The sequence below is a fragment of the Pecten maximus genome, chromosome 4 (genome assembly GCF_902652985.1).
Source record: "Pecten maximus chromosome 4, xPecMax1.1, whole genome shotgun sequence".
In the NCBI taxonomy this organism is placed as follows: Eukaryota; Metazoa; Mollusca; class Bivalvia; order Pectinida; family Pectinidae; genus Pecten; species Pecten maximus.
This window is the reverse complement of record NC_047018.1, coordinates 25744989-25764385: the sequence shown is the minus strand read 5'-3', so window position 1 is coordinate 25764385 and position 19397 is coordinate 25744989. Positions and strand designations below refer to the sequence as shown.

At 39.2% G+C, this 19397-nt stretch overlaps 2 long non-coding RNA genes across 6 annotated transcripts; one reads left to right on the top strand and one right to left on the bottom strand.

The window, feature by feature from the left end:
* Positions 1–13787: 13787 nt before the first annotated feature.
* LOC117325617 lies at positions 13788–18920 on the bottom strand. Its single transcript, XR_004532343.1, has 2 exons — positions 18618–18920; positions 13788–18582 (listed from the first exon to the last, which is right to left on the bottom strand). It is a non-coding gene; the product is annotated as an uncharacterized LOC117325617 (long non-coding RNA).
* Positions 18314–19256, top strand: LOC117325618. Of its 5 annotated transcripts, XR_004532344.1 has the most exons (4): positions 18516–18531; positions 18563–18597; positions 18804–18908; positions 18941–19256. It is a non-coding gene; the product is annotated as an uncharacterized LOC117325618 (long non-coding RNA). The 5 variants fall into 5 exon arrangements; XR_004532346.1 differs by lacking the exon at positions 18563–18597 and having other exon boundaries at positions 18314–18531; XR_004532347.1 differs by lacking the exon at positions 18563–18597 and having other exon boundaries at positions 18314–18531; positions 18773–18908.
* Positions 19257–19397: the final 141 nt, after the last annotated feature.

The following is a 19397-nucleotide window of genomic DNA, read 5'->3' as shown; positions in this document are numbered from 1 at the left end:
ATATAAATCATCAACATATATCACGTGTCATTTGATATAGATTACTAGGTAAAACTGGTTTGACATTTGTTTGTATTAGCAACTAATGAACTTCTACATAACATGCTGTTGTGTTTGTGTCCTAGGACAAGATACTTTACAAAACTGCTCTGGATGGACGGTCCTCCCATATGTTGTTCTTTGAGGTAGTCACCAACTACTACAAGGAGACACTGCCTCAAAATGACCATGGCTGTCCACGGGGCGATAAACCCACCAATCGAACAAACAAACATAACAGACAACCAATAATTAATTGGATTAAAAGGAGAAATACCCCATCCATTGAATTTGTATTCAATGTGCTGGATACTTAATGAAGGGTGTGATTTCTTGCAAATAAACAGTTCCATAATGAACATTAATGCGTAATAACAACGTTTATTTCCCGTACTAGTGACAAACAATCCTCATTAATTCCCTTTGTTTAGTAATAAGATAAATATATTAAGTAAGTTGAACAAAGAAAACACAAGAAAGAAAAAATATGTATTTATTGTATGAAAGTTCTCAGTCCCACCAGAGACTTGTATATCACGTCTCTGGTCCCACGAACGAGAATCACGTTCGGATTACCGCAAACGAAACGGTTAATCAGCGAGTGATTGGACCTTAACGAAATCGGCTAAAACGTCATGTGTTTTGATGTTAATGGGTAGGCCCTCCTGACCCCAGGTACACAGGTTCAATATACCTGCTGTTCGTGACGCACGTAATGAACACCGAATGCACATCCTTATGATAAAGCTGTTCTGGAGAACTTCGCCGTAACATGCGTTAATAAATGTGTCCCTACACTATAGACTGATGTATATCGTGCCTGAAGTGTTACCTGACACACGCTCTGGTGTAAACTGTGAATTACACAGGTACACACACACAAAGTTCATTAAATCGTGTACACAGCGCGTGTGTATTGCAGCAGGTACATTTGGTCACAGTGATGTAATGATGTGTACATTTTGTTCAAAAATATAACTCAATTAACTTGAACCACTTACATTCATAATTGCGTGATAATTAAGAGAGGTTTGGAGAAATATGAGTATATGAATCGTATTATTATCTTAATTTGTTATGATTATTGTTTAAATCCGCTTTGACGTCGTGGGTTATATTTGAGAATAATAACATAGTCAAGATGTCTAAATGAGTCATACCTGTTACTAAATCGGAGATAAAAATAACCCATCATAAATACCTTATTCATTCTTTTATTTCCAAATAATGTTTAATTCATCATTATTTTGATTGATTGTGTTTAAAATTGTTTGATCTACTTTTAATTATTTATAGAATTTGAGACGGCTGTGTTTATAATGTAGAAGTAGATACTTGTAGATTTAAACTACTGTGAATAATTTACGTGATTCTTAAAAGTAGGTCAACCGTAAAATCTTCACATATTTCATTAAGCTTGTCACTTGTTGACATGAAATCGATTTTTTGTCAATGTCATAAGACAGCTGTGGGACTGCAAACATAACAGTTTTAATACTCGAGTTTAATGGGCATACGTCTTCACTTGTCACATACATCCGGGCCCTCACTCACCTGTATCATACCTGGTTAATATCACATAAATACTGACTTGTTTAAACATTTGCAGGTACATTCATTTGACATGACTAAGTTAACAACTAATGACAGTGTTTGATCTGAACACAAAGAAAAAACATAATTATGTCAATTTCCTCTGTGTGTCAATGCTAAACCAACCTAAAAATTTGTTCTTCATACAAAATGATGACTATACCGGTAAGTACCCGAGTTAGATAACAAAGGGTAATCAGCTCTATTGAGGTCATTACATTTGTACAATACCTTACTAGGTAAAACATATCTATGTGAACTGAATTTCAGTATTTCACGTTTTCGTGCAAGTAAAATATTCAAAGTCCAAATTGAGAAATAGCATATCGATAAATTTGGTTTATTTTGTTTAACGTCCTAGAGTCATTTAAGGACGTGCCAGGTTTTGTAGGCGAAGGAAAGCCGGGGTACCCAGAGAAAAACCACCGGCCTACGGTCAGTACCAGGCAACTGCCCCGCTTACGTAGGTTTCGAACTCGCAACCCAGAGGTGGAGGGCTAGTGATAAAGTCTCGGGACACCTTGACCACTCGGCCATCGCGGCCCCTCAATCCAATAAAACGTAGTAAAAGCAGCGTAAAGGGTGTCAGTAAATGGGCACTGTATGACCCTGTATTAAACAGTTCGGTCTTGTTGTGGTGGTTGAAGACATGTTATTGGTTGGTATTGTAGACAACTTTCATTCACACCATTTAGTCTCTTTTGGCTCAGTTGACACTTTTGGCAGGAATGATTGGTTGCTGATAGATATAAAGGAAATGCCTGCCTGTAACTGTCTCCGTAAATAGTGAAGACATAACGAGTGAAATTTGATATGGTATCATATCCCAAACTTATCTTTATATCGATGTTTAACACCATGGCAAGGCCAACCTAGATTTCAAACATGAAATTATGGACAATAATTATCCGAGACTTTTCAAGTTTAAACAACAACTAGGTCGGTAATACTTATAACGGTTCCGTTGTCAATATCCTGATTCTCTTGTTGAGAACTTGTAATTACGAGAATTTGAAATAGATTAAACATTGGGAATGCCATGGAAAAAATAGATGTCTACCGTTCCCAAACAACTGGTCTTTTTCGGTTTATACTTTGTAAAGGACATTGTAAAAGTATCTTTCATAGTTTGCTCGTTTGATCCCCTCGTTTGATCCCCTCATTTGATTCCCTCGTTTGATCCCCTCGTTTGATCCCCTCATTTGATTCCCTCGTTGATACCTTCGTTTGATCCCTTCGTTTGATCCCTTCGTTTGATCCCCTCGTTTGATCCCTCATTTGATTCCCTCGTTGATACCTTCGTTTGATCTGATCCCTCGATCGATCCCCTCGTTTGATCCCCTCGTTTGATCCTTTCGTTTGATTCCTTTGTTTGATACCCTCGTTTGAACCCCTCGTTGATCCCCTCGTTAGATCTCCTCGTTTGATCCCCTCGTTGATCCCCGCGTTGATCCCCTCGTTGATCCTCTCGTTTCAACACCTCGTTTGATCCTTTCGTTTGATCCCCTCGTTGATCCCCTCGATCGATCCCCTCGTTTGATTCCCTCGTTGATCCCCTCGTTTGATTCCCTCGTTGATCCCCTCGTTTGATCCCTTCGTTGATCCCGTCGTTGATCCTCTCGTTTGACCCCCTCATTTGATCCTCTCGTTTGATCCCCTCGTCTCAAATGATTCCTTTTCAAAATACGGAATAGTGAGAAGGACTCGAGTCTGCCTCTTTTATAAACTTCATAACAAACGTTCTAAACAAGGTTAATTGTTTTATTGTAGTTGTTCATCTAGGTCGATAGCCAAACTTCTTAATGTGATTCTTAGTTTAATAACCAAGTCAGGGAATGTGGAGGTTGGAGAACTTTTGATTCCTCATTCGCTCCTAAGAAATAACGTTTCTTCTACCATAATGTTTGATTTTAACATCTTTCACATCACCATTTCTCATTCCATACTCATGAAACACATTCGTTCTCTTGTGATGGGGGATTTCTTTTGTAAGAAAGGGGAACGGTGTTACAAGTACATGGCTGTGAGCTACACGGGCGTACTGTTACACATACGACTGGAACCCATACAAAATACACCGAAGATGGAATTGTGAGAATTTCTGACCTTCTGAGCGACATTTCGTTGAGTCTGGTGAACAGATCTTCCTACCGACTATTGGTATATCCATGGAAACAAACTGTGCCCCTCTGTTGGCCGATTCGTTTTTGTTTTATAGGTATATTGACGACGTATTCTCTTAAACAAACTTCAGTCACTATACAAACTCTTAAACATTAGCCGCTTACCTCGATCTGTTCAACTAAGCTGTACGATAAACTTGGTGATTTAAATATCCCAATTGTTAATTTTCCAGTTCTGGATAACAGCATCCCTGCTTCCCGTATCCGTACAGATTTTTGAGAGATGCATGTTGATGAAAACAACGGGAAAGTTTTATGATCAACAACATGATCTCATTAAGAAACATTCTATTTCCTTATACGATATGACGTCAGACATGTTCGGTGTGTATTGATATGTCTAGTGGCTCCGTGGTAACCACACTACGGAATGTGACTTAACCTGGATTTGACCTTTTATATATCGGATGTCTTCGATTAAACAGAAGACGTTTACTATCCCGAATCACCTGGTCCTTTTTCGATATGTGAAGATTTGCCCTCGTTTTATCGAGCTCGAGGTAAAATTAGAGTTTCGTAATTATACGGTTATTGTCTTGATTTTATGAATATTTATTAAGTATGAACATTTAATGGATACATTTAAGTTTGGTCAGTTAATCTGTATTGGTAATTCTAGGTATGGACATAATTGTAACAGTGTTATAAGGAGTATTGTTTACCGCCTATCTTCTTTAAACATGTATACCCAATCCCCGCCCCTTTTCTAATCATATGTATAGGTACATTTCGTTTGACAAGCTACTAACATAATTAGTGTAGAAGATGGCTCGGGGAAAAAAAGCCTTTGGGATTCAGGTTTACATTCTATGTTGTTTCATACGACAAAGGCAGTTCAACCATTTCGATAATGAAATAGTAAGGACTAACGCCCACGGTATCTGCTTTGGTTTTGTTCAAAACACCAAGTCTTTCTGTTTGAAGATGTGTAAAAACATTGAGGTATATTTCGCCAGTTTCCCACACATATTGGATGTCAACACCCATATAATAGATGTGTATGCACTCTTAAACAAGCATTTCTATAACATTTATATACAAATCATTTGTTAGAATTACGTCATTTTATGAATTCGTCAGCAATATTTTTTTAACGCGGTTTAGCACACGATTAGTGTCTGTTAGAGATGATCTTTTTAAAATGCTGTGGCAGTAACCCTTGTTTGCCTAGTCTCATTATATCCTTAGATAGTATTCCTTGTAACAACCACACAAAAGTAATGCTATAATTAGCCTGATGTTATCGGGACGTGTAGAGTGTAAACAGCTCTAATTATGTAAAGGTACACTGTTTAAAATCTTCCATTCTTTATTTGGGGCGTCAATAGGTCTTAAACAAAGTGATGAGTTAAGGGAACAAGGCATTGTGTGATGAGTCATGGACACACGGGATAGTGGAAAGGGTCAATGACACACGGGATTGTGGGATGGGTCATTGACACACGGGATAGTGGGATGAGTCAATGGAACATGGGATTGTGAAACGAGTCAATGAAACATGGGATTGTGAAACGAGTCAATGAAACATGGGATTGTGGAACGAATCAATGACACACGGGATTGTGGGACGGGTCAATTACACACGGGATTGTGGAATAGGTCATGGACACACGGGATTGTGGAATGGGTCATGGACACACGGGATTGTGGAATGGGTCATGGACACACGGGATTGTGGAATGGGTCAATGAAACACGGGATTGTAGGATAAGTCACTGTAACATGGGATTGTGGAACGAATCAATGACACACGGGATTGTTGGATGGGTCAATGAAACACGGGATTGTGGGATGGGTCATGGTCATGGACACACGGGATGGTGGAATGGGTCAATTACACATGGGATTGAATGATGAGTCGTGGATACGGGATTGCGTGATAAGTCGTGGACACACAGGATTGTGTGATGAGTCGTGGATACACGGGATTGTGTGATGAGTCGTGGATACGGGATTGTGTGATGGGTAATTGATACACGGGATTGTGTGATGAGTCGTGGACACGGGATTGTGTGATGAGTCGTGGACACACGGGATTGTGTGATGAGTCGTGAACACGGGATTGTGTGATGAGTCGTGGACACATGGGATTGTGTGATGAGTCGTGGACACACAGGATTGTGTGATGAGTCGTGGATACGGGATTGTGTGATGAGTCGTGGACACACGGGATTGTGTGATGAGTCGTGGATACGGCATGGTGTGATGAGTCGTGGACACACGGGATTGTGTGATGAGTCGTGGATACGGGATTGTGTGATGAGTCGTGGACACACGGGATTGTGTGATGAGTCGTGGATACGGGATTGTGTGATGAGTCGTGGATACGGGATTGTGTGATGAGTCGTGGACACATGGATTGTGTGATGGGTCGTGGACACACGGGATTGTGTGATGAGTCGTGGACACACGGGATTGTGTGATGAGTCGTGGATACGGGATTGTGTGATGAGTCGTGGACACACGGGATTGTGTGATGAGTCGTAGACACACGGGATTGTGTGATGAGTCGTAGACACACGGGATTGTGTGATGAGTCGTGGACACACGGGATTGTGTGATGAGTCGTGGATACGGGATTGTGTGATGAGTCGTGGACACGGGATTGTGTGGTGAGTCGTGGACACACGGGATTGTGTGATGGGTCGTGGACACAAGAGATTGTGTGATGAGTCGTGGACACATGGGATTGTGTGATGAGTCGTGGATACGGGATTATGTGATGAGTCGTGGATACGAGATTGTGTGATGAGTCGTGGACACGGGATTGTGTGATGAGTCGTGGACACGGGATTGTGTGGTGAGTCGTGGACACATGGGATTGTGTGATGAGTCATGGACACGGGATTGCGTGGTGAGTCGTGGACACATGGGATTGTGTGATGAGTCATGGACACGGGATTGTGTGATGGGTCGTGGATACACGGGATTGTGTGATGAGTCATGGACACATGGGATTGTGTGATGAGTCGTGGACACGGAATTGTGTGATGAGTCATGGACACACGGGATTGTGGGATGAGTCATAGACACACGGGATTGTGTGATGAGTCGTGGACACGGGATTGTGTGATGAGTCTGGGATACGAGATTGTGTGATGAGTCGTGGACACGGGATTGTGTGATGAGTCGTGGACACACGGGATTGTGGGATGAGTCGTGGATACGGGATTGTGTGATGAGTCGTGGATACGGGATTGTGTGATGAGTCGTGGATACGGGATTATGTGATGAGTCGTGGACACACGGGATTGTGTGGTGAGTCGTGGACACATGGGATTATGTGATGAGTCGTGGACACACGGGATTGTGTGATGAGTCGTGGATACGGGATTATGTGATGAGTCGTGGACACACCGGATTGTGTGGTGAGTCGTGGACACACGGGATTGTGTGATGAGTCGTGGATACGGGATTGTGTGATGAGTCGTGGATACGGGATTGTGTGATGAGTCGTGGATACGGGATTGTGTGATGAGTCGTGGATACGGGATTATGTGATGAGTCGTGGACACACGGGATTGTGTGATGAGTCGTGGGCACACGGGATTGTGTGATGAGTCGTAGACACACGGGATTGTGTGATGAGTCGTGGACACGGGATTGTGTGATGAGTCGTGGATACGGGATTGTGTGATGACTCGTGGACACGGGATTGTGTGATGAGTCGTGGACACACGGATTGTGTGATGAGTCGTGGATACGGGATGGTGTGATGAGTCGTGGATACGGGATTGTGTGATGAGTCGTGGACACACCGGATTGTGTGATTAGTCGTGGACACATGGGATTGTGTGATGAGTCGTGGATACGGGATGGTGTGATGAGTCGTGGATACGGGATTGTGTGATGAGTCGTGGACACATGGGATTGTGTGATGAGTCGTGGACACATGGGATTGTGTGATGAGTCGTGGATACGGGATGGTGTGATGAGTCGTGGATACGGGATTGTGTGATGAGTCGTGGATACGGGATTGTGTGATGAGTCGTGGACACACGGGATTGTGTGATGAGTCGTGGACACACGGATTGTGTGATGAGTCGTGGATACGGGATGGTGTGATGAGTCGTGGACACACGGGATTGTGTGATGAGTCGTGGATACGGGATTGTGTGATGAGTCGTGGACACACGGGATTGTGTGATGAGTCGTGGACACACGGGATTGTGTGATGATTCGTGGACACACGGGATTGTGTGATGAGTCGTGGACACGGGATTGTGTTATGAGTCGTGTACACACGGGATTGTGTGATGAGTCGTGGACACGGGATTGTGTTACGAGTCGTGGATACGGGATTGAGTGATGAGTCGTGGATACGGGATTGTGTGATGAGTCATGGACACACGGGATTGTGTGATGAGTCGTGGATACGGGATTATGTGACGAGTCGTGGACACACGGGATTGTGTGATGAGTCATGGATACGGGATTGTGTGATGAGTCGTGGACACACGGGATTGTGTGAGGAGTCGCGGACACACGGGATTGTGTGATGAGTCGTGGACACGGGATTATGTGATGAGTCGTGGATACGGGATTGTGTGATGAGTCGTGGATACGGGATTGTGTGATGAGTCGTGGACACACGGATTGTGTGATGAGTCGTGGACACGGGATTGTGTGATGAGTCGTGGACACGGGATTGTGTGATGAGTCGTGGATACGGGATTATGTGATGAGTCGTGGATACGGGATTGTGTGATGAGTCGTGGATACGGGATTGTGTGATGAGTCGTGGACACGGGATTGTGTGATGAGTCGTGGACACGGGATTATGTGATGAGTCGTGGATACGGGATTGTGTGATGAGTCGTGGACACACGGGATTGTGTGATGAGTCGTGGTGACGGGATTGTGTGATGAGTCGTGGACACACGGGATTGTGTGATGAGTCGTGGACACGGGATTGTGTGATGAGTCGTGGACACACGGGATTGTGTGATGAGTCGTGGACACGGGATTGTGTGATGAGTCGTGGACATGGGATTGTGTGATGAGTCGTGGACACGGGATTGTGTGATGAGTCATGGACACGGGATTGTGTGATGAGTCATGGACACGGGATTGTGTGGTGAGTCGTGGACACACGGGATTGCTTGGTTGGTTTGTTGGTCAAGTTTGGATTGGATTGTGTTGTTTGGGTTGGGTTAGATTAAGTTGGTTAGTTGATGAGTTGGTTGGAAGTTGGTCAGGGATGCGAAAATCTAAAGTGTCATATACTATGATACAAATATCATTACCTGTCGTTTCAGACAATATTAATCACTTTTTCCTGAACGTGGTCATCAGTCTTATCGTTTGTGATAAAACATGACATCACAAACACAACTCTTCGTCTATCCTCAACAGATATAATATATTACTCACAATTACTTTAGCCTGCATGAGTAAACAACAAAATTAACGAGGAACATTTCCTGCACGCATGCAGCAAAAACATGGCGCCATTAGCCGCGTCAGTATACCAGGCAAACAGTGTTTAGTTCTTGTCGGAAGTACGCGAGGTTACAAAATTAACCAGCTTATACATAAACTTATTTGTTTAGCTGTCTCTTGGAATTTCTACAAAGAGTACGAGACTGTTTTCAAGTACCTGTGGGAACAAAGTGACTCCAGGAAATGATAGTCAACCCCTACAGCAACCAAATGTTAGCGCCCTAGTACAATTATCAAGGAGAAAACTAATACCGTTCAACATGTTCAACACCAAACATTTTAGATTCAGAAACCAACGTTAACACTGACGGAAGCCGGGGTGACAACATAAGCTGCATGTCAAGCGAGCTAAAAATGTTTCTTTTGTTTCCAAATATCACAAATCATTAGTCCGAACTTGTAATTGTTTGCATTTAGTTACTTGGTAACCAAACTTGAACATTCTTGTGTTTGTCTCGAGACAACAATCCTGTGTAACCGATATACAATACATTGTTCTCTATGTATATTGTTGTTTTCTAGCCTAACATGACAAACATTTAGTAATTCATGGCTGCTGTTAAAAGACATGATTTTGCTGTCAATCATAAACTTAGTGATCTGAGAATATGACGACATTTGAATTCTGCTGTACTTGAAAACCCAGCGGTATATCGGGGTAGATCTACCCCGTGGGTAAAACAATGGCCGTCTGTATCCTGTATATATTGTTCCGCATCAGCCTGTCCACACCCTTCCGTTCCTGTGACAAAGTCACCATGACAGGTACATACCCGCCGGGTGTGTACTGGCTATGTTGACATCTCACCTGTAAACAAATCGTTAACAATACCTTTGATATTTACCAGGTAATGTTAAAGATACACACCTGTTGACCCTGTTACGACAGTTGATCAACAATGGGTAGGAACAGTCTACTTTTACCATGACTTAGGAGTGTGTTATACCACATGGGGTACACTCCGGCAACAATACCTCGCGTGTCGATATAAATAACTTAAGTATAATGTATACAACTATAAAGTAACTCTTATTTCACATGGACTTAACATGTTATTTCAAACAATGATGTCATAGCAACAGTAGTGCCATTTACGATTTTTACTTCCGACCATTGTTGTTCACGTTCTAGGGATGTTGGGACCATTCCTTTTTACCCCCCCCCCCCCCCCCCCCCCCCCCCCCCCATCATCGCTCGCGTTAGTTTGGACATGACAGAAAACATCATAGCTTGAAGTAATAATATAACAATCGCATTTTCTTTATCATTAACCAAAACGGTTTGAACCTTGGCCCAACATTGCACTTCTTTCTTGATTCTGTTGAATATTTAGGGATATTAAACAATGGAGCCATGAAATGCATTATCTGTTAAATTTTCGCAACTTCATATCCCATAATCTATTGGTTATACGTACTTCATTAACATATTACCAATATTCAACCAATTTGTGCATATACAATTATTTATGCGCACATTCTTCAGGATAGGCCTATTTTTAGAAGCTTGAAGATATAACTTGTTTCAAAATTATTAAATAAAGTTAACATCAAATCGGATGTCTTTTAGACAAACTCGATTGCGGTCTTCATCTGGCGCCGTCAGGTATCATCAGTTTTTCGCGACCCGAATCCTAAATTGTTTTCCCGGACTGAATCGCGAAGGTTTCGTCATTTTTAAGATTAATGATGGCCATGTTGAATACGGAACCATGTTAAGGGTTACTTTTAATAATCAGGAAAACATCAGCATTACAAGTTTGACTTAAATATGGCTAGATTTTAAATGAATACTATACGACAGACCAGCTCTGATCACAAAATACACGTTTGTTATCCTTTAAAGTTGTCCTATAATTAGTATGCCTGGTTGTGATATAATACGTCTGTGTGAAGTTAATTCTATACGGTGTGTAATCGACCTGGATGGATTCAGCCAGCTACCAATGTTTGTATTACAATATCAAAGTCCTCACGGTGACCCCAACGGCTGCACGACATAAGAAGGCGTCAGAAACACTGTTACATCTTTTTGTAGATCCGCGTCACGACCGTTTTCAAATTCAAATGAAGCTATTTGCCATCGTCCAAAGTAATATGACTAAGAAAGTCACTTAATTCCTATCAAACAAACTCACCTAGCACTATCTCACCCAGTCAACCTATACCTCATACCATCAAAGGGACAAAGATGTTATTACAAACCCGTGTGAACTGAATGCAGCACACAAAGAGTGTCAGCAAGGGTCTCTAAAATAACTGACCACTGACCAATGTATGTCTTCACTGGCCACTGACCAATGTATGTCTTCACTGACCACTGACCAATATGTGTCTTCACTGACCACTGTATGTCTTCACTGACCAATGTATGTCTTCACTGACCACTGACCAATGTATGTCTTCACTGACCACTGCATGTGCTCACTGACCACTGACCAATGTATGTCTTCACTGACCACTGACCAATGTATGTCTTCACTGACCACTGACCAATATGTGTCTTCACTGACCACTGTATGTCTCACTGACCAATGTATGTCTTCACTGACCAATGTATGTCTTCACTGACCAAGACCAATGCATGTCTTCACTGACCACTGACCAATGTATGGCTTCACTGACCACTGACCAATGTATGGCTTCACTGACCACTGACCAATGTATGTCTTCATTGACCAATGTATGTCTTCACTGACCAATATGTCTTCACTGACCACTGACCAATGTATGTCTTCACTGACCACTGACCTATATGTGTCTTCACTGACCACTTATCAGTGTATGTCTTCACTGACCACTGACCTATATGTGTCTTCACTGACCACTGACCAATGTATGTATTCACTGACCAATGTATGTCTTCACGGACCACTGACCAATGTATGGCTTCACTGACCACTGACCAATGTATGGCTTCACTGAACACTGACCAATGTATGGATTGACTGACCCCTGAATGGCTTCACTGACCACTGACCAATGTATGTCTTCACTGACCACTGACCAGTGTATGTCTTCACTGACCACTGACCAATGTATGGCTTCACTTACCACTGACCAATATATGGCTTCACTGACCAATGTATGTCTTCACTGACCACTGACCAATATGTGTCTTCACTGACCACTGACCAATGTATGGCTTCACTGACTACAGACCAATGCTCGTTGCACTGACCACTGACCAATATGTGTCTTCACCGACCACTGACCAATATGTGTCTTCACTGGCTACTGACCAATGTGTCTTCTCTGACCACTGACCAATGTATATCTTCAATAACCAGTGACCAATGTATGTCTACCCTTACCAGTGACCAATGTATGTCTTCAATAACCAGTGACCAATGTATGTCTACCCTTACCAGTGATCAAGGTACATTTTGCATTTCTCTACAATAGCCAGTTACCAAGGTAACCCAATCTCCTTGGTACCTCGAGCCGACCTTGTTTTTATCTTTACATGCGACCAGTCGGTTTCCTAACTGATAACTACCTCTAAGATTCGTCTTCCATTATTTATTACAGTTATAAGCTAGCATTTGATATTCCTCGCTATGATGTGGGGTTATCGTATTAATCGTAACTGTAATATGCAAATTGTAAGCCTATAGATATGTCACCAATACATTGTGTTTCTCTGTAAAAGCAATAGACCAAATATCCTTCTCTGAAAGTTATTTTATACACTTTAATATCGTTCACAGGTTGTGATACTGTATTTTTGTCGTTGGGTACGGTTTCCCTACTTGAAAGCTGTTTGTACAGGATGTACGGGTTCTCCAAGTAAACCTATTATCCCTCCCTATTGATGGATCGGGGCGAGTCCCTAGGGGCCAGGGCACACTTCCTCTAGTTATCCCTGCCTTACCTTGACATGTATCCCACAACATAACCTTAATTCAATACAGGCATTCAACTGGACAGAAAAGAGATTTCAAAATATTATCTAAATTTCACAAATATATTCAGAGCATGGAAAAGGATTTAAAAGTCCCATGTTCACAATGAGTGTTAGTAATCCTATTACTCATGTAAAGTTCAATACAGCCGATTCTAACCTCGAATCACATTTACATTTTAACACCTTGAGTTTATAAACTAAGATTCTACGGATTTTGTCAGCTCGTGTAAACATGGGCACATGGTCACTGCAACAGAACTTCAATAGCCAAGACAGTTTGGATTCTTAGAAAATACATCTAATAGACAAACTTAATTAGTGATTTTATCATAATTTGCACCTGAAAAAATATTGTTACTAGTACAGCTAGATTATTAGTGTGGAACAATGCGTTATGAACAACAATAACAAAATTCAATTTACAGTATACTCTTTTTGGACCATTGAGATCTAATTGTATCTGTACATGATCTCTTACTGGATGTAAATGATAATTTGGAGGTAAATGTAACATCAGGTATATACACATCAGCTCATAAAACAAATTACAACTTTACACAATTGGCATTATCTAAAACACAACTTCAAATGTATAGAGAAATAAAAATAACACAAAAGCTATATATAAGTGAATATTGTTTTATTAAATAAAATAACCATAAAAATATTCATTGATATTGCATCATTCGTTTTCAGTCTATAAAATTATCTATATATTTCTAAAATTACTTGTGAACACAACATTAAGCTTCACACCAATGTATATCAAAATATTATGAAATGTGCAGGAAGCATTGATATGAAAGCACTACCAAAAATGTAGTTTATTATGTAGAACAGCCATTTCCCTTACATCCTGGTAACATCCTCCCTCTGTCATAGAAAAGTGAATATCTTTGATGACGTAGAGAGAAAAGCTACAGTGTATATATGGTTCTTAAAACTTAAACAGATAAAAATGAATTGTACTTAAAGCATAATTTAAATTATCTAACTTACATGTTCCTAATATAATACAATATCTTCACTAACATTCAACATCAATTAAAAGCCAGTCTAAAGACAACTTGGTCAATAAATACAAAGTCGAGATCAAAGTGAAGACTTTATATTTGGAGCTAGCAAGTATTTCCAAATCTATCCCATGTTTAATATTGGATCTATGAACATACTGTACCAGGGTACAAGGAATATTAGACTAAAACTATTCGACCTGTACAGAGATCCATTGGACAAAAGTGCCTATCCATCATACTATTATACATGTATTATTTATTTGTAACCACTTAGTCCATATTATTTATCAGAAATAAGTTGTTCTTACTATGGTAAAAGTCTGTATTTACATTGTTACAATAATTCTACATATCAGTCTATATTGACAGAGTCAGAACTGGGTAAGGAGAATCACCAGCAGAGATCTTAATTAACCTGGGGATGGAGTGGGAGGGTTGGAATGTTGAGTGGAAATGTTTACAAGATTAAAAATTTAGTGTAAAACAATGTTGAAACACCACATCTACATAATTATTACGATATTAAATGAAAACTGAAGGCTGTCGGAGTTATGCCCCTTGTCAAGCTAAATTTTATTTACAGCACGTTGCACACACCAACTACTTGAGGAAATCATTCTACTGTAATGAAATCTAATACCTAGTGCTTGAGGAAATCATTCTCCTGTAATGAAATCTAATACCTAGTGCTTGAGGAAATCATTCTCCTGTAATGAAATCTAATACCTACTGCTAACTCTGAGGCAAAATATCCCACAATTTAAGTGAGATTCAAATTGATTGTTTGATTTGTTATCATTTTACAATACGAATTATGCAAAATGTATCACAGACATGAAAATAGGCAAAATGTGTGAGAAATCAGTATTTTCTATCAGTGATTTTTTATGCAGAAATATTAAAATAGTGCACAAAGTTTTGGGAATTTTGGGTTGCAACGGTTTTTGACTTAGATAGAACTAGTAATCACCTTAAATGTTCACAATCACCAACAGGATACATTTATGAACATTTCAATGGAAAACCTTACTCTCGAGGTAGAATTCTATATCAGGGTATGTCGTATAATATATTAAACACTCAATACTAAACACATAAGATATATATATATAATGTCTATGTGATGATGTACATTATGTATATGTGATTGTTCAGTGTAACTTACCATATAAGTTAAGATATCCAGAGATGACCTTAATCTCCTGCATATACCTGTCTTACTTTTTAAATATGAAGATGAATTTTGTGGGCTATCTGTGTTTTCTTTTAATGGAATCAAATGCAGACTATGTGTTTATTTTTTTATTTTAGTGATCGTACAAGTTCTAGATGTACTTAAATAAAACACATTTGTATTACACATTTTTACCTCTTTAGTTACAGCATAATGTATACGAAATATAGTAAAATATGAATAAAAGTAACTTTGGACTTGAATAATGATCACCAAAAAATATCTATATTGTCTTTTGTAGATGTAAATTCAAAGTATTTCCTGTGGGTGATCTGCTGCAGCAGGTGATCTTGAAAGATTTGAACTAAATGCTTAAGAATGTTACATTTTGCTTCTCAAAGCTATCCGCCAGAGCAGGTTATACCCAGGAAATTAGAGTAATATATGTATATATGTAATAATTCAATAGTCTACATTAAACACATAAAAATCCAGTGGTATCATCCCCTCTGTGGGGATGTATACTGTAACTGTGGACTTTTACTGTAGACATAACATGTATCTAATAACAATAATAGACTTTATAAGACACTTTTAAACAATCTAATAATCACCATGATATGGTACAATACAAATGTTGCTATACAATATTGATACAATATTAATGATCAATTAATGACTTGATATTATTTCAACAAAACACAATGAAATAACAATTTGTGAAACAGAAAACCATACAGTACCAGATAATATTTGGGGTCCAAGTTTAAAATTTTACTCAAAGGAAAGAAACTGTATAACCAGTAGTACTGTATTTGTTTCAAACAGATAATATGGGTTTCCATGGTAACATGTCAAATGTGTTAGTCAGTGTACAAATGGAGCTGGGGTGTTCACTGAGTGTACAAACACTAATGAAGCTGGGTTGGATTAGAGTGTTCAGTAAGTGTACTTGGATGAGGGTGTAATAGTGATATTTATATTACCTTTATGATATAACCATACCGAGTTACAGTATATCTACTGCGGTAAACATTTCTCATGTCCCAGATTTCTTCCTAAGGAATTACCAATACTGGTACACAATAAATATAACCCTACAAAGCAGGTCAAAACCATAATGACTCTATCATGACACATGTCCAATATGATAGTGTTATCACAACCAAAACAATTTATTCTCAGTATGTTTGTCAGTACACTGTAACATTATGAACTAAATATGCTATTTCTTGGTACAAATGGGGCAAAATATTCATAGATATTGAGGTTAAGTTATGACCAACTTATCCAGAAAAGAAAACAGATCTCGATAAAAATGTATGGCTTCATACAAATCTCAAACCAGTTTCGTTATGATCTTTTCTTCCTTGATCTGTAATTATTTGGTGTAGAAATGAACATTATAAAATGCATACCTTTAAGTGGGGCTTCTACACTACCCATGAAAGATTTATGTCACTTGAACTTCTCTACTTGATGGAAAATATTAGAATAACACATAATGTAATCAAATGAAGCAATATCAATTTTTTAACAAGTATTTTCACTGAGACATTTTGTTTCTTAAAATCATTACGAATACTTTGTACATATAAAGCTACCAGAACACAATTAACCTAATATTACATACCGGTAATACCTTTTTGAATTTATTTCATTAATTGCCAACAAAAAATAATATTGCACAATATCTAAAAATCTGTATTTGAAAGATAGAGAAAAAAATAAATAAAATTGGGGCCCGTATTCATGAAACTGTACTCAAACTCAAGCTCAAACTCATGCTCAGATGTGTGCCTAGGTTTATCTGGCTACTACTCCTACTCTTGCTTAGCTCTTATCCTGTATCTGCTTTTGGGAAATAAACTTATTAAATAATCTTGTGAGGATCATGGCCACTCCCTAGCTACATGTAGCTGACAGTGGACTAGTAAATTTTCACGGTGTCTACGGCTGCTGGAAAGCTCCGGTTGTAAAGGTAATGAGAACCTCCAACACTAGGTGTTAGATGGATGTGCTTTGAACATTCTATGTGTGACCTACTACTAAATGAATAATATAGATTACAGTATCGGAAACCTGTCAGACTCTAAAATGCCAGAGCAATTCTTCTGATAAGTGCTCCAGGACTTTTGGCGATCCATTATTACTCACAGCCTTGGCTTGATCTAACCTCTCTATCACCAAAGTATCCCACTGTCATGATGAGGAAAAATACCCTGAGCATGGGCAATACTCTACTCAAGAAACTTCATATTGTGCTCAAATCTTGAGCAAAGAATTTTTCCTGTAGATGACTTGAGCATGAGAACTAAATCAGTGATTACAAGACTTTATTTTTGAGCACAAAACCTTGAGTTAGCGCATGAGTACAGTTTCATGAATATGGTCCCTGGTCGGTAGAAAAAATGACATTTTTTTTTTCATAATTTTATTTTTGAAAAAACAAATATAACTCTCAGGATTTCTGTAAGATAGTTAACAGGGTTTTACAGGGTTTACCTAAATAATTCATCAGGAAACAAAGTGTTTATTAAAACAATCTTCTCTCACTTTGATGACTTCCAGTAGATTTTTCTTGAAAAAAAAAAGTTTAAAACATGCCAATAATTTGAAATCATTGAAAAGATGTTAACAAAATTAGTGTTGATTCAGAAAGGAACTTCTGTGTTAAAAAGTGAATCCTGTTGAAGTATTAAGGACTGGGGTATGAACTGTTAAAAAGGTAAATGTATCAACAGCACCAGTTGAGGGACAATGCTTCTAATCAAGGAAAGGATATAAAAAATTATGTAAAATATGTAAACAAGTCAATATGCTTCCCTTGACTGAGAGTTTGGCTAAATATATTAAGGACGTTAAGGAGTTAACCATACTAATTAAAAAAAAAAAGACAAAAACAAGAAATTTAGCTTCTTATTCATTGAAGACCGATCAGATATGCTCAGATCTTTCCTTTGCTTCCATCCCTTTACCAGGTAACAACCAGGTATTCTCAAATCCTTCACTCACTGATCTACATCTTCTGATAACTAATATTGTAGTCTCATTTAAGATTGTTGTTCTCTAAACAATAGGACAGCAATCTTAAAATCCATTTTCTACAATACTCTGAATATTTACCATCTGGACGAGGTTACAATTTTCCACCATCTAGACCTTACACACAAACAGGTATTCACAGGTATGTAGTCCTTACAAACAGGTATTCACACGTACATAGACCTTACACACAAACAGGTATTCACACATACAGAGACCTTACACACAAACAGGTATTCACAGGTATGTAGACCTTACACACAAACAGGTATTCACACGTACATAGACCTTACACACAAACAGGTATTCACACATACAGAGACCTTACACACAAACAGGTATTCACAGGTATGTAGACCTTACACACAAACAGGTATTCACAGGTATGTAGTCCTTACAAACAGGTATTCACACGTACATAGACCTTACACACAAACAGGTATTCACACGTATGTAGACCGTACACACAAACAGGTATTCACACGTACATAGACCTTACACACAAACAGGTATTCACACAAACATAGACTACAACAAACAGGTATTCACAGGTATGTAGACCTTACACACAAACAGGTATTCACACGTATGTAGACCTTACACATAAACAGGTATTCACACATACATAGACCTTACACACAAACAGGTATTCACAGGTATGTAGACCTTACACACAAACAGGTATTCACAGGTATGTAGACCTTACACACAAACAGGTATTTACACGTATGTAGACCGTACACACAAACAGGTATTCACACGTATGTAGACCACACACAAACAGGTATTCACACATACATAGACCTTACACACAAACAGGTATTCACACGTATGTAGACCTTACACACAAACAGGTATTCACACGTACGTAGATCTTACACACAAACAGGTATTCACAGGTATGTAGACCGTACACACAAACAGGTATTCACACGTACATAGACCTTACACACAAACATGTATTCACACGTATGTAGACCGTACACACAAACAGGTAT